The following is a 16652-nucleotide window of genomic DNA, read 5'->3' on the forward strand; positions in this document are numbered from 1 at the left end:
GCAATGTCCAGAAGTGTTAAGAATGATTATGTCACCTCTGAACATGTAAATTTTGATTGTGCACTAACCCTCTAATGAGTTGTTTTGAGTTTGGTGTGGAGGAAGTTTTCAAGGATCAAGAGAGGGAGATGATACAATATGATCAAGGAGAGTGAAAGCTCTAAGCTTGGGGATGCCCCGGTGGTTCACCCCTGCATATTTCAAGAAGACTCAAGCGTCTAAGCTTGGGGATGCCCAAGGCATCCCCTTCTTCATCGACAACATTATCAGGTTCCTCCCCTGAAACTATATTTTTATTCCATCACATCTTATGTGCTTTGCTTGGAGCGTCGGTTTGTTTTTGTTTTTTTGTTTTGTTTGAATAAAGATGGATCCTAGCATTCATTGTGTGGGAGAGAGACACGCTCCGCTGTTGCATATGGACAAATATGTCCTTAGGCTTTACTCATAGTATTCATGGCGAAGGTTGAATCTTCTTCGTTAAATTGTTATATGGTTGGAATCGGGAAATGCTACATGTAGTAATTCTAAAAAATGTCTTGGATAATGTGATACTTGGCAATTGTTGTGCTCATGTTTAAGCTCTTGCATCATATACTTTGCACCTATTAATGAAGAAATACATAGAGCTCGCTAAAATTTGGTTTGCATAATTGGTCTCTCTAAGGTCTAGATAATTTCTAGTATTGGGTTGAACAACAAGGAAGACGGTGTAGAGTCTTATAATGTTTACAATATGTCTTTTATGTGAGTTTTGCTGCACCGGTTCATCCTTGTGTTTGTTTCAAATAACCTTGCTAGCCTAAAACCTTGTATCGAGAGGGAATACTTCTCATGCATCCAAATCCTTGAGCCAACCACTATGCCATTTGTGTCCACCATACCTACCTACTACATGGTATTTCGCCGCCATTCCAAAGTAAATTGCTTGAGTGCTACCTTTAAAATTTCTATCCTCTACCTTTGCAATATATAGCTCATGGGACAAATAGCCTAAAAACTATTGTGGTATTGAATATGTACTTATGCACTTTATCTCTTATTAAGTTGCTTGTTGTGCGATAACCATGTTCCTGGGGACGCCATCAACTACTCTTTGTTGAATATCATGTGAGTTTCTATGCATGTCCGTCTTGTCTGAAGTAAGGGAGATTTACCACTTATTTAATGGTTAGAGCATGCATTATGTTAGAGAAGAACATTGGGCCGCTAACTAAAGCCATGAATCATGGTGGAAGTTTCAGTTTTGGACAAATATCCTCAATCTCATATGAGAACATTAATTGTTGCTACATGCTTATGCATTAAAGAGGAGTCCATTATCTGTTGTCTATGTTGTCCCGGTATGGATGTCTAAGTTGAGAATAATCAAAAGCGAGAAATCCAATGCGAGCTTTCTCCTTAGACCTTTGTACAGGCGGCATAGAGGTACCCCTTTGTGACACTTGGTTAAAACATGTGCATTGCGATGATAATCCCGGTAATCCGAGCTAATTAGGACAAGGTGCGGGCACTATTAGTATACTATGCATGAGACTTGCAACTTGTAAGATATAATTTACATAACACATATGCTTTATTACTACCGTTGACAAAATTGTTTCTTGTTTTCAAAACCAAAGCTCTAGCACAAATATAGCAATCAATGCTTCCCTCTGCGAAGGGCCTTTCTTTTACTTTTATGTTGAGTCAGTTCACCTATTTCTCTCTACCTCAAGAAGCAAACACTTGTGTGAACTGTGCATTGATTCCTACATACTTGCATATTGCATTTGTTATACTACTTTACATTGACAATTATCCATGAGATATACATGTTATAAGTTGAAAGCAACCGCTGAAACTTCATCTTCCTTTGTGTTGCTTCAATACTTCTACTTTGATTTATTGCTTTATGAGTTAACTCTTATGCAAGACTTATTGATGCTTGTCTTGAAGTACTATTCATGAAAAGTCTTTGCTTTATGATTCAGTTGTTTACTCATGTCATTACCATTGTTTTGATCGCTGCATTCATTACATATGCTTACAATAGTATGATCGAGGTTATGATGGCATGTCACTCCAGAAATTATCTTTGTTATCGTTTACCTGCTCGGGACGAGCAGAAACTAAGCTTGGGGATGCTGATACGTCTCCGACGTATCGATAATTTCTTATGTTCCATGCCACATTATTGATGATACCTACATGTTTTATGCATACTTTATGTCATATTTATGCATTTTCCGGCACTAACATACTAACTAGATGCCGAAGAGCCAGTTGCTGTTTTCTGCTGTTTTTGGTTTCAGAAATCCTAGTAAGGAAATATTCTCGGAATGGGGCGAAATCAACGCCCAGGGGCCTATTTTGCCACGAAGCTTCCAGAAGACCAAAGAGGAGACGAAGTGGGGCCACGAGGTGGCCAAACACTAGGGCGGCGCGGCCTGGCCCTTGGCCGCGCCGACCTAGTGTGTGGGGCCCCCGTGCGGCCCCCTGACCTGCCCTTCCGCCTACATATAGTCTTCGTCGCGAAACCCCCAATACCGAGAGCCACGATACGGAAAACCGTCCAGAGACGCCGCCGCCGCCAATCCCATCTCGGGGGATTCAGGAGATCGCCTCCGGCACCCTGCCGGAGAGGGGAATCATCTCCCGGAGGACTCTTCACCGCCATGGTCGCCTCCGGAGTGATGAGTGAGTAGTTCACCCTTGGACTATGGGTCCATAGCAGTAGCTAGATGGTTGTCTTCTCCTAATTGTGCTTCATTGTCGGGTCTTGTGAGCTGCCTAACATGATCAAGATCATCTATCTGTAATGCTATATGTTGTGTTTGTTGGGATCCGATGGATAGAGAATACTATGTTATGCTGATTATCAATCTATTACCTATGTGTTGTTTATGATCTTGCATGCTCTCCGTTATTAGTAGAGGCTCACAGCCAAGTTTTACTCTTAACTCCAAGAGGGAGTATTTATGCTCGATAGTGGGTTCATGCCTCCATTAAATGCAGGACAAAGGATGAAAGTTCTAAGGTTGTGGATGTGCTGTTGCCACTAGGGATAAAACATCGATGCTATGTCCGAGGATGTAGTTGCTGATTACATTACGCACCATACTTAATGCAATTGTCTGTTGTTTGCAACTTAATACTGGAAGGGGTTCGGATGATAACCTGAAGGTGGACTTTTTAGGCATAGATGCATGCTGGATAGCGGTCTATGTACTTTGTCGTAATGCCCAATTAAATCTCACTATACTCATCATATCATGTATGTGCATGGTCATGCCCTCTCTATTTGTCAATTGCCCAACTGTAATTTGTTCACCCAACATGCTTATTCTTATGGGAGAGACACCTCTAGTGAACTGTGGACCCCGGTCCATTCTTTTACATCGAATACAATCTACTGCAATACTCGTTCTCCTGTTTTCTGCAAACAATCATCATCCACACTATACATCTAATCCTTTGTTACAGCAAGCCGGTGAGATTGACAACCTCACTGTTACGTTGGGGCAAAGTAATTTGGTTGTGTTGTGCAGGTTCCACGTTGGCGCCGGAATCCCTGGTGTTGCGCCGCACTACATCTCGCCGCCATCAACCTTCAACGTGCTTTCTTGACTCCTACTGGTTCGATAAACCTTGGTTTCTTACTGAGGGAAAACTTGCCGCTGTACGCATCACACCTTCCTCTTGGGGTTCCCAACGGACGCGTGCTGTACGCGTATCATGCGCCGCACTACATCTCGCCGCCATCAACCTTCAACGTGCTTCTTGGCTCCTACTGGTTCGATAAACCTTGGTTTCTTACTGAGGGAAAACTTGCCGCTGTACGCATCACACCTTCCTCTTGGGGTTCCCAACGGACGCGTGCTGTACGCGTATCAAGCTCTTTTTCTCGTGCCGTTGCCGGGGATCTGAAGAAAAGTTACACCACAAAGATTTCTGACTCCCACGTCAACTACACGCCAGCAGCTCTTTTTCTGGCGCCGTTGCCGGGGAGATCAAGACACGCTGCAAGGGGAGTCTCCACAACCCAATCTCTTTACTTTGTTTTTGTCTTGCTTTATTTTATTTTATTTTACTACTTTGTTTGCTGCATTATATCAAAACACAAAAAAATTAGTTGCTAGCTTTACTTTATTTGCTATCTTGTTTGCTATATCAAAAACACAAAAAAATAGTTACTTGCATTTACTTTATCTAGTTTGCTTTATTTACTGTTGCTAAAATGGGTACTCCTGAAAATACTAAGTTGTGTGACTTCACAACTACAAATAATAATGATTTCTTATGCACACCTATTGCTCCACCTGCTACTACAGCAGAATTCTTTGAAATTAAACCTGCTTTACTGAATCTTGTTATGAGAGAGCAATTTTCTGGTGTTAGTTCTGATGATGCTGCTGCCCATCTCAATAATTTTGTTGAACTATGTGAAATGCAAAAGTATAAGGATGTAGATGGTGACATTATAAAATTAAAATTGTTTCCTTTCTCATTAAGAGGAAGAGCTAAAGATTGGTTGCTATCTCTGCCTAAGAATAGTATTGATTCATGGACTAAATGCAAGGATGCTTTTATTGGTAGATATTATCCCCCTGCTAAAATTATATCTTTGAGAAGTAGCATAATGAATTTTAAACAATTGGATAATGAGCATGTTGCACAAGCTTGGGAAAGAATGAAATCTTTGGTTAAAAACTGCCCAACCCATGGACTGACTACTTGGATGATCATCCAAACCTTTTATGCAGGACTGAATTTTTCTTCGCGGAACTTATTGGATTCAGCTGCTGGACGTACCTTTATGTCCATCACTCTAGGCGACGCAACAAATCTTCTTGATAATATGATGATTAATTACTCTGAATGGCACACGGAAAGAGCTCCACAAGGTAAGAAGGTAAATTCTGTCGAAGAAACCTCTTCCTTGAGTGATAAGATTGATGCTATTATGTCTATGCTTGTGAATGGTAGGACTAATATTGATCCTAATAATGTTCCGTTAGCTTCATTGGTTGCACAAGAAGAACATGTTGATGTAAACTTCATTAAAAATAATAATTTTAACAACAATGTTTATCGGAACAATTCTAGTAACAACTATAGGCCATATCCTTATAATAATGGTAACGGATATGGTAATTCTTATGGGAATTCTTACAACAATAATAGGAACACACCCCCTGGACTTGAAGCCATGCTTAAAGAATTTATTAGTACACAAACTGCTTTTAACAAATCTGTTGAAGAAAAGCTTGGGAAAATTGATATACTTGCTTCTAAAGTCGATAGTCTTGCTGCTGATGTTGATCTTTTGAAATCGAAAGTTATGCCTAATGAAAATAAAAATAATAAAATTGTTACTACAGCAAATGCCATCCAAGTTAGAATTAATGAGAATATAAGATTGATGGCCGAATTGCGTGCTAGGTGGGAGAAAGAAGAAAATGCTAAAGAAGATAATATAGCTAAAGTTTGGACTATTACCACCACTAGCAATGCTAATACTTCACATGTTGCTGCACCTCCTACTATTAATGGTAAAAGAATTGGTGTTGGCAATGTTTCCACTTCTAATGCAAAGCACGAAAAACTGCCTGAAACTGCTAAAACTGCTGAAACTGCCTGTGATAAAACTGCTGAATTTTTTTCCAACATTGGGGATAATGATCCCATTGCTTTAGATTATAATGTTTTGGATTTTTATGATTGCCACATCTCTGAATTTATAAAGTTCTTACAAAAACTTGCTAAGAGTCCTAATGCTAGTGCTATAAACTTGGCTTTCACAAAACATATTACAAATGCTCTCATAAAAGCTAGAGAAGAGAAATTAGAACGCGAAGCTTCTATTCCTAGGAAGCTAGATGATGGTTGGGAGCCCATCATTAAGATGAAGGTCAATGACTTTGATTGTAATCCTTTATGTGATCTTGGTGCAAGTATTTCCGTTATGCCTAAGAAAATTTATAATATGCTTGACTTGCCACAATTGAAAAATTGTTATTTGGATATTAATCTTGCTGATAACTCTACAAAGAGACCTTTGGGGAGAGTTGATAATGTTCGCGTTACGTGAGTGATCCTCAGATATTAATCTCTGTAGGTAACTCAGAAAATTATACCAATTTACGTGAGTGATCCTCAGATATGTACGCAACTTTCATTCAATTTGAGCATTTTCATTTGAGCAAGTCTGGTGCCTCAATAAAATTCGTCTTTACGAACTGTTCTGTTTTGACAGATTCTGACTTTTATTTCACATTGCCTATTTTGATATGCTTGATGGATTTTTCGATTCCATTAACTTTCAGTAGCTTTGTGCAATGTCCAGAAGTGTTAAGAATGATTATGTCACCTCTGAACATGTAAATTTTGATTGTGCACTAACCCTCTAATGAGTTGTTTTGAGTTTGGTGTGGAGGAAGTTTTCAAGGATCAAAAGAGGAGGATGATACAATATGATCAAGGAGAGTGAAAGCTCTAAGCTTGGGGATGCCCCGGTGGTTCACCCCTGCATATTTCAAGAAGATTCAAGCGTCTAAGCTTGGGGATGCCCAAGGCATCCCCTTCTTCATCGACAACATTATCAGGTTCCTCTAGTGAAACTATACTTTTATTCCATCACATCTTATGCACTTTGCTTGGAGCGTCGGTTTGTTTTTGTTTTTGTTTTGTTTGAATAAAATGGATCCTAGCATTCTTTGTGTGGGAGAGAGACACGCTCCGCTGTTGCATATGGACAAATATGTCCTTAGGCTTTACTCATAGTATTCATGGCGAAGGTTGAATCTTCTTCGTTAAATTGTTATATGGTTGGAAACGGGAAATGCTACATGTAGTAATTCTAAAAATGTCTTGGATAATTTGATACTTGGCAATTGTTGTGCTCATGTTTAAGCTCTTGCATCATATACTTTGCACCTATTAATGAAGAAATACATAGAGCTTGCTAAAATTTGGTTTGCATAATTGGTCTCTCTAAGGTCTAGATAATTTCTAGTGAAGGATTGAACAACAAGGAAGATGGTGTAGAGTCTTATAATGTTTACAATATGTCTTTTATGTGAGTTTTGCTGCACCGATTTATCCTTGTGTTTGTTTCAAATAACCTTGCTAGCCTAAGCCTTGTATCGAGAGGGATTAATTCTCATGCATCCAAATCCTTGAGCCAACCACTATGCCATTTGTGTCCACCATACCTACCTACTACATGGTATTTCTCCGCCATTCCAAAGTAAATTGCTTGAGTGCTACCTTTAAATTTCTATCCTCTACCTTTGCAATATATAGCTCATGGGACAAATAGCCTAAAAACTATTGTGGTATTGAATATGTACTTATGCACTTTATCTCTTATTAAGTTGCTTGTTGTGCGATAACCATGTTCCTGGGGACGCCATCAACTACTCTTTGTTGAATATCATGTGAGTTGCTATGCATGTCCGTCTTGTCTGAAGTAAGGGAGATTTACCACTAGAATGGTTAGAGCATGCATAATGTTAGAGAAGAACATTGGGCCGCTAACTAAAGCCATGATCCATGGTGGAAGTTTCAGTTTTGGACAAATATCCTCAATCTCATATGAGAAAATTAATAATTACTGAATGCTTATGCATAAAAGAGGAGTCCATTATCTGTTGTCTATGTTGTCCCGGTATGGATGTCTAAGTTGAGAATAATCAAAAGCGAGAAATCCAATGCGAGCTTTCTCCTTAGACCTTTGTACAGGCGGCATAGAGGTACCCCTTTGTGACACTTGGTTAAAACATATGTATTGCGATGATAATCCCGGTAATCCGAGCTAATTAGGACAAGGTGCGGGCACTATTAGTATACTATGCATGAGGCTTGCAACTTGTAAGATATAATTTACATGATACATATGCTTTATTACTACTGTTGACAAAATTGTTTCTTGTTTTCAAAACCAAAGCTCTAGCACAAATATAGCAATCAATGCTTCCCTCTGCGAAGGGCCATTCTTTTACTTTTATGTTGAGTCAGTTCATCTATTTCTCTCCATCTCAAGAAGCAAACACTTGTGTGAACTGTGCATTGATTCCTACATACTTGCATATTGCACTTGTTATATTACTTTACATTGACAATATCCATGAGATATACATGTTATGAGTTGAAAGCAACCGCTGAAACTTCATCTTCCTTTGTGTTGCTTCAATACCTCTACTTTGAATTATTGCTTTATGAGTTAACTCTTATGCAAGACTTATTGATGCTTGTCTTGAAAGTACTATTCATGAAAAGTCTTTGCTTTACGATTCATTTGTTTACTCATGTCATTACCATTGTTTTAATCGCTGCATTCATTACATATGCTTAGAATAGTATGATCGAGGTTATGATGGCATGTCACTCCAGAAATTATCTTTGTTATCGTTTACCTGCTCGGGACGAGCAGAAACTAAGCTTGGGGATGCTGATACGTCTCCGACGTATCGATAATTTCTTATGTTCCATGCCACATTATTGATGATACCTACATGTTTTATGCATACTTTATGTCATATTTATGGATTTTCCGGCACTAACCTATTAACGAGATGCCGAAGAGCCAGTTGTTGTTTTCTGCTGTTTTTGGTTTCAGAAATCCTAATAAGGAAATATTCTCGGAATTGGACGAAATCAACGCCCAGGGGCCTATTTTCACACGAAGCTTCCAGAAGACCGAAGGAGTCACGAAGTGGGGCCACGAGGTGGCCATACAGCAGGGCGGCGCGGCCCAGCCCTTGGCCGCGCCGGCCTAGCGTGTGGGGCCCTCGTGTGGCCCCCTGACCTATCTCCTCCGCCTACTTATAGCCTTCGTCGCGAAACCCCCAGTACCGAGAGCCACAATACGGAAAACCTTCCAGAGACGCCGCCGCCAATCCCATCTCGGGGGATTCAGGAGATCGCCTCCGGCACCCTGCCGGAGAGGGGAATCATCTCCCGGAGGACTCTTCACCGCCATGGTCGCCTCCGGAGTGATGAGTGAGTAGTTCACCCCTGGACTATGGGTCCATAGCAGTAGCTAGATGGTTGTCTTCTCCTAATTGTGCTTCATTGTCGGGTCTTGTGAGCTGCCTAACATGATCAAGATCATCTATCTGTAATGCTATATGTTGTGTTTGTTGGGATCCGATGGATAGAGAATACTATGTTATGTTGATTATCAATCTATTACCTATGTGTTGTTTATGATCTTGCATGCTCTCCGTTATTAGTAGAGGCTCTGGCCAAGTTTTTACTCTTAACTCCAAGAGGGAGTATTTATGCTCGATAGTGGGTTCATGCCTCCATTAAATCTAGGACAGTGACAGAAAATTCTAAGGTTGTGGATGTGATGTTGCCACTAGGGATAAAACATCGATGCTATGTTCGAGGATGTAGTTGTTGATTACATTACGCACCATACTTAATGCAATTGTCTGTTGTTTGCAACTTAATACTGGAAGGGGTTCGGATGATAACCTGAAGGTGGACTTTTTAGGCATAGATGCATGCTGGATAGCGGTCTATGTACTTTGTCGTAATGCCCAATTAAATCTCACTATACTCATCATATCATGTATGTGCATGGTCATGCCCTCTCTATTTGTCAATTGCCCAACTGTAATTTGTTCACCCAACATGCTTATTCTTATGGGAGAGACACCTCTAGTGAACTGTGGACCCCGGTCCATTCTTTTACATCGAATACAATCTACTGCAATACTCGTTCTACTGTTTTCTGCAAACAATCATCATTAACACTATACATCTAATCCTTTGTTACAGCAAGCCGGTGAGATTGACAACCTCACTGTTACGTTGGGGCAAAGTACTTTGGTTGTGTTGTGCAGGTTCCACGTTGGCGCCGGAATCCCTGGTGTTGCGCCGCACTACATCTCGCCGCCATCAACCTTCAACGTGCTTCTTGGCTCCTACTGGTTCGATAAACCTTGGTTTCTTACTAAGGGAAAACTTGCCGCTGTACGCATCACACCTTCCTCTTGGGGTTCCCAACGGACGCGTGCTGTACGCGTATCACCTCCCGACGCGTGAACCCTAAAACAATAAGCCTCCGCCCATGAAAAGTTGCGTAACTCCGCCGCTATCGCAGACAAGATTCGGGGGACATAAGTCTCTGTTCCGGCACCCTGTCGGAACGGGGAATTGCCCCCAGAGCCATCTCCATCGACTCCCCCGCCATCTCCATCGCCATTGTTGACTCCCATGATGAGGAGTGAGTAGTTCTCCCCCGAGGCTGAGGGATTTACCTGTAGCTATGTGGTCTATCTATCTCTCCATGTATGAGCTTTGTAATCTAGTTGAATAAGTAGATGTTATTCTTCAACTATTGTGCTACTCAAGTGGTTTTATTATGTGATCTCCGGGGACACCTTGTCCAATGGTGTGAAGGTGACAGTGTGCACACAGTGTTTGTTTCTTAAGCTTAATTTACATAAATACTTATGAATAGTGGTGTCTAGTTAGTACCATCTTTGTATGCTCAAAGTGACGGCATGAGGCGTCCATAGATTGGGAATGCGAACTTTAAGGAGTTCTTATGCATCCCTACGCAGTGAATTTGTGTTTATTATCAAACCGGAGAGTGGTTCAGATAGTATAGTGAAGTGATAATATCTATGTATTCAATCATGGTATCATTGTTGAGAGTGTCCACTAGTGAATGTATGATCCCTAGGCCTTGTTTCCAAGCATTGAAACACCGTTTACAACCAGTCCTGCTACATGTTTGCTTGTTCCATTTTTATTTTAGATTGCAATTACTACTTAAAATCATCCATATTGCTTGTATTTCACTATCTTTTCGCCGAACTAGTGCACCTATACACCTGACAAGTGTATTGGGTGTGTTGGGGACACAAGAGACTTCTTGTATCGTGATTGCAGGGTTGCTTGAGAGGGATATCTTTGACCTCTACCTCCCTGAGTTCGATAAACCTTCGGTGATCCACTTAAGGGAAACTTGCTGCTGTTCTACAAACCTCTGCACTTGGAGGCCCAACACTGTCTACAAGAATAGAAGTGTGCGTATACATCAGGGGGTCAAAAAAAACTCCAAGAAAAGAAAGTTGATTGTACATAGAGGATGACATGCGGGTCCCATGAGCAAGCAGTTTACTCAACGTTTCCAAGGCGACAGGGGATCAAAAGAAAAAGGAAATAGCCAAAAATCAGAGGGTGAAAAAAAATCCAAGAAAATAAACTTTTATAATACATATATAGAGGATGACATGTGGGTCCCATGAGCCAACATGTTCCTCAATGTTTCAAAGGCGGCATGAGATCGAATGAAAAAGGCAAGTGACCAAATATCAGGAGCCAAAAATAATCCAAGAAAAGAAACTTTTATTGTACATAGAGGATGACATATGGGTCCCATTTTGCAGCAGCGGTCTCAACGTTTTAAAGGTGGCATGAGATCGAAAGAAAAAAAGCAAGTGACCAAATATCAGGAGCGAAAAATAATCCAAAAAAGAAACTTTTATTGTACATAGAGGATGACATGCGGGTCCCATTTTGCAGCAGCGGTGTCAACGTTTTAAACGTGGCACGTGATCGAAAGAAAAAGGCAAGTGGCCAAATATCAGGTGCCAAAAATAACTCCAAGAAAAGAAACTTGATTGTACATAGAGGATGACATGCGGGTCCCATTTTGCAGCAGCGGTCTCTGATAACCCACAAGTATAGGGGATCGCAACAGTCTTCGAGGGAAGTAAAACCCAAATTTATTGATTCGACACAAGGGGAGGTAAAGAATACTTATAAGCCTTAACAACTGAGTTGTCAATTCACCGCACTGAAAAGCACTAGTAACAGGGGTGATGTGAAAGCAGCAGTAATATGAGAGCAATAGTAACAGTAACACAGCAGCAGTAACACAGGAGCAATGGCACCAGAAAATAGTTGATACTACTTCCAATGTCATATAGGAACGAGAATATGATGATGAAAGATGGACCGGGGTTCCCAGCTATCTACACTAGTGGTAACTCTCCAATAACAAGTGACAAGTGTTGGGTGAACAAATTACCGTTGGGCAATTGATAGGATTGAAATAGCATTAAGACAGAACATCAAGATTATTAATCATGTAGGCATGTTTTCCATATATAGTCATACGTGCTCGCAATGAGAAACTTGCATAACATCTTTTGTCCTACCAAATGGCGGCAAGACCTCAAGGGAATCTACTGGCAATTAAGGTACTCCTTTTAATAGAGCACCGGAGCAAAGCATTAACACTTGGTGAAAACATGTGATCCTCATATCACAGCCTTCCCCTCCGGTTGTCCCAATTTTTGTCACTTTGGGGCCTCGGGTTCCGGACAGCAATATGTGCAAACAACTTGTAGATACAATCTAAGCAATAAGTATAGAGCTTAAATCTAAGATCATGCCACTCGTGCACTAGTGACAAGCATTAAACACAACAAGATTGCAGTAACAATAACTTCACAAACTTATATAGATAGACTAATCATAATGTAACAATCCATCGGATCCCAACAAACACAACACCGATTACATCAGATGGATCTCAATCATGTAAGGCCGCTCATGAGATCATTGTATTGAAGTACATGGGAGAGAGAGTACCAACTAGTGATACGTCCAAAACGTATCTACTTTCCCGAACACTTTTGCTATTGTTTTGCCTCTAATTTGTGTATTTTGGATACAACTAACACGGACTAACGCTGTTTTCAGCAGAACATTCCGTATCTCGTTTTTGTGCGTAAATCCAACTTTCGGGAAAATCCTCGGAATTTATGCGAAGGCCCTATTTTCCCGAATCATCGACTGAGCTGTAAGGACAAGTAAGGTGGAGGCCCGAGGGCCCCACACCATAAGGCGGCGCGGCCTAGGGGGGGCCCGCGCGGCCCTATGGTGTGGCCCCCTCGGCCGGCCTCCGACGCCCTCCTTCGGACTATATAATGCCTTCGACCTAAAAACGCACGGGGAGAAGTTGAAGTCGCCAGAAAGCTTCCAGAACGCCGCCACATCGTGAAACTCCGTCGCGGGAGCCAGAAGTCTCCGTTCTGGCACTCCGCCGGGACGGGGAATTGGAGGAGATCATCGCCATCATCACCGCCAACGCCTCTCCATCAACCAGCCATGTTTCCCCCATCCATGTGTGAGTAATTCCCCCGCTGTAGGCCGAAGGGGATGGTAGGGATTGGATGAGATTGGTCATGTAATAGCATAAGATTGTTAGGGCATAGTGCCTAGTGTCCGTAATTGGTACTTTGATGATATTGTTGCAACTTGTTATGCTTAATGCTTGTCACTAGGGCCCGAGTGCCATGATCTCAGATCTGAACATGTTATTGTTTCATCATGATATTCATTGTTTATTGATCTTACCTGCAAGTTGTATACACATGTCGCTGTCCGGAACCGATGGCCCCGAAGTGACAGAAATCGGGACAACCGGAGGGAATGGTAGTGATGTGAGGATTACATGTGTTCACGGAGTGTTAATGCTTTGCTCCGGTACTCTATTAAAAGGAGTACCTTAATATCCAGTAGTTTCCCTTGAGGCCCTATTGCCACCTACCGGTAGGACAAAAGATGTTGTGCAAGTTTCTCATTGCGAGCACGTACGACTATAATTGGAACACATGCCTATTGATTGCTTTGTACTTGGACACCGTTTTATTATTATCTCGCAAATGCCCTGCTATGATTGTTACATGAGTTTCTCTCATCCATGCAACGCCCGTCATCCGTCCCCGTGCCTACAGTATTTTTAATCCCGCTCGTTTACTAAAATCACTACTACGTCTTTGTTACTCTGTCGTTATTTCACTCGCTACTACTATAAAGCTGTTACCTCGATAAACTCTTGCGAGCAAGTCTGTTTCTGTGTGCGACTGAATTGACAACTCCGCTGTTAAGGCTTCCAAGTGTTCTTTGTCTCCCCTTGTGTCGAATCAATAAATTGGGTTATACTACCCGCGAAGACTGCTGCGATCCCCTATACTTGTGGGTTATCAAGACCGTTTTCTGGCGCCGTTGCCGGGGAGCATAGCTTTATTTGGAAGTTCACTTGGAATGATATTGTTCGCTGCAAATTCTCCATCATGGGTAAAGCTCGCGATTCTAAAGTCGCCATATTACCATCCACTACAAGAAAAGGTACAACTCTGAGTACCTCTGCTACTCTTGATTCACCATCTGTGATAAGTCAACTTGTTTCACCGCCACAAGCTGGTACGTCTGCTGAATCTGAAAACTCTCATAATATTGATAATGTTTCTGCTGTGCTTGATGATAGTGGTTCATTGGGATCCTTTCTAGATGCTACAATTGCTAGGTCTAGGCAAATTGAAAATGCTGAAACTCCTAATGAAAATGCCACTACACCTGTTAGTTCACCTGAACTTGATTATTCTAGTGATGATCCTGATGAAGATTATGTGGAGCTTAATGATGATTTTATTGATAAATGCAATTCTATTACTGATGCAAGAAACAATTAAAAGTTTCTCGCACAATATACTGTTAAACATAAGCTATCTCCTGATCCTAAATTTGCCACATCTCCTATATGCATTAAGGATAAAGATTATGATTTTTCTCTTGATCTATCTCATATAGCTATTGTAGAGAAAGCACCCTTTTGTGGTACTGAAAAAGAAAGTGTTGTAGAACACATGAATGAACTTTCTTCTATGAGTAGCTTGTTTTTTGATGATATCAAGATGCGTACTTACTTTGTTATTAAAAATTTTCCTTTCTCATTAAAGGATGATGCTAAAACTTGGTATAATAATTTGCCTCCTGGTTCTATTAAAAATCCAACTGAGTTGCGTGATGTTTTCTTTCGAAAATACTTTCCTGCTAGTGCTCAACATGCTGCTTTACAGAGAATTTACAGATTTGATCAAGGAGATGAAGAGAAATTGCCTGCGGCATGGGCAAGATTTTGTTCTCTTATCAGAGCTCGACCTGGACATGATTTAGAAAAGAATGATCTACTTGATATATTTTACAGTGGACTAACCATTGAATCTAGAGCATATTTGGATAGTTGTGCTGGTTGTGTTTTCAGGAAAAGAACTCCAGAAGAAGCTGAAGATTTATTGGCTAGAATAAGCCGGAATCATGATGATTGGGAAACACCTGAACCAACTCCAACGCCAATATTGAAGAAGAGGGGTTTAATTGAATTGAATGATGATGATATGCGGGAAGCTAAGAAGTCTCTCAAGGAGAAAGGTATTAGATCCGAAGATGTGAAGAATCTACCTCCCATAGAAGATATATGTGAGATAATTCCCCCTTCGCCCATGATTGAGGTAAACTCCCTTCAACGCTTTACTAGGGAAGATATTCCGTATTCAAAACCTCCTGCGCAATGCTTAGATGAGTTTGATAATTATATTGTTAAGCAAGAAAATTTCAATATGAGAGTAGAGAATCATCTAATGGAAAATTTTCAAGCTATTAGCAATTTGCATGATATTGTGGAGAGAACCTCCAATGATGTTAAGGTGCTTGTTAAACATTTTCAAATGATTCAAACTCAAATTGATCAACTCACTAAAGTGCAAAATGACTTGCTAAATAATAATTCTAAAGAGAAACACGCCTATGAAGTAACAACTAGAGGCGGTGTCTCTACCCAGGATCCTCTATATCCTGAAGGGCACCCCAAAAGAATTGAACAAGATTCTCAACGCATTGAACCTAGTGCTCCTTCTAAGAAGAAAAAGAAGAAGAAACATAAAAATGTTGTAGAATCCTCTGAACCTGTTAATGATCCCAATAGTATTTCTATTTCCGATGCTGAAACTGAAAGTGGTAATGAACATGATAATGATAATGATAATGATAAGAATAATGCTTCTGATAAAGAAGAGGTAGAAGATGAACCTAAAAAGCATGATAAAAATAAAAAGTATACTAAAGAAGATTTTATTGCTAAGAAACATGGTAATGAAAGAGAACCTTGGGTGCAAAAGCAAATGCCTTTTCCTGCTAAGAAACTAAAATCAAAGGAAGAAGAACACTATAATAAATTTTGTGATTGGATGAAACCTTTATTCTTGCAAATCCCTTTGACTGATGCTATTAAATTGCCACCTTACTCAAAGTATATGAAAGATATTGTTACTAACAAGAGGAAAATCCCCAATGAGGAAATTTCCACTATGCTTGCTAATTACTCTTTCAATGGCAAAGTGCCAAAGAAGTTGGGCGACCCAGGTATACCTACTATTCCTTGTTCTATCAAGAATAATTATGTTAAAACTGCTCTATGTGACTTGGGAGCCGGTGTTAGTGTTATGCCTTTTTCTCTTTATAAGAGGCTTTATCTAGATAAGTTGATACCTACTGATATATCTTTGCAAATGGCTGATAAATCTACTGCTATTCCTGTTGGTATATGTGAGGATGTTCCTGTTCAAGTTACTACTAACTGCTTGATATTAACTGATTTTGTTGTGTTGGAAATGCCTGAAGATGATAATATGTCTATTATTCTTGGGAGACCTTTTCTTAACACCGCAGGGGCTGTTATTGATTGCAATAAAGGGAAGGTTACTTTTAATGTTGATGATAAGGAGCATACTGTTTATTTCCCCAAGAAGATTGATAAAGTATGTGGAGTCAATACTATTTCTAATGTGAGAACTATCAAA

This window comes from Lolium perenne, chromosome 4 (genome assembly GCF_019359855.2).
Source record: "Lolium perenne isolate Kyuss_39 chromosome 4, Kyuss_2.0, whole genome shotgun sequence".
Lineage (NCBI taxonomy): Eukaryota > Viridiplantae > Streptophyta > Magnoliopsida > Poales > Poaceae > Lolium > Lolium perenne.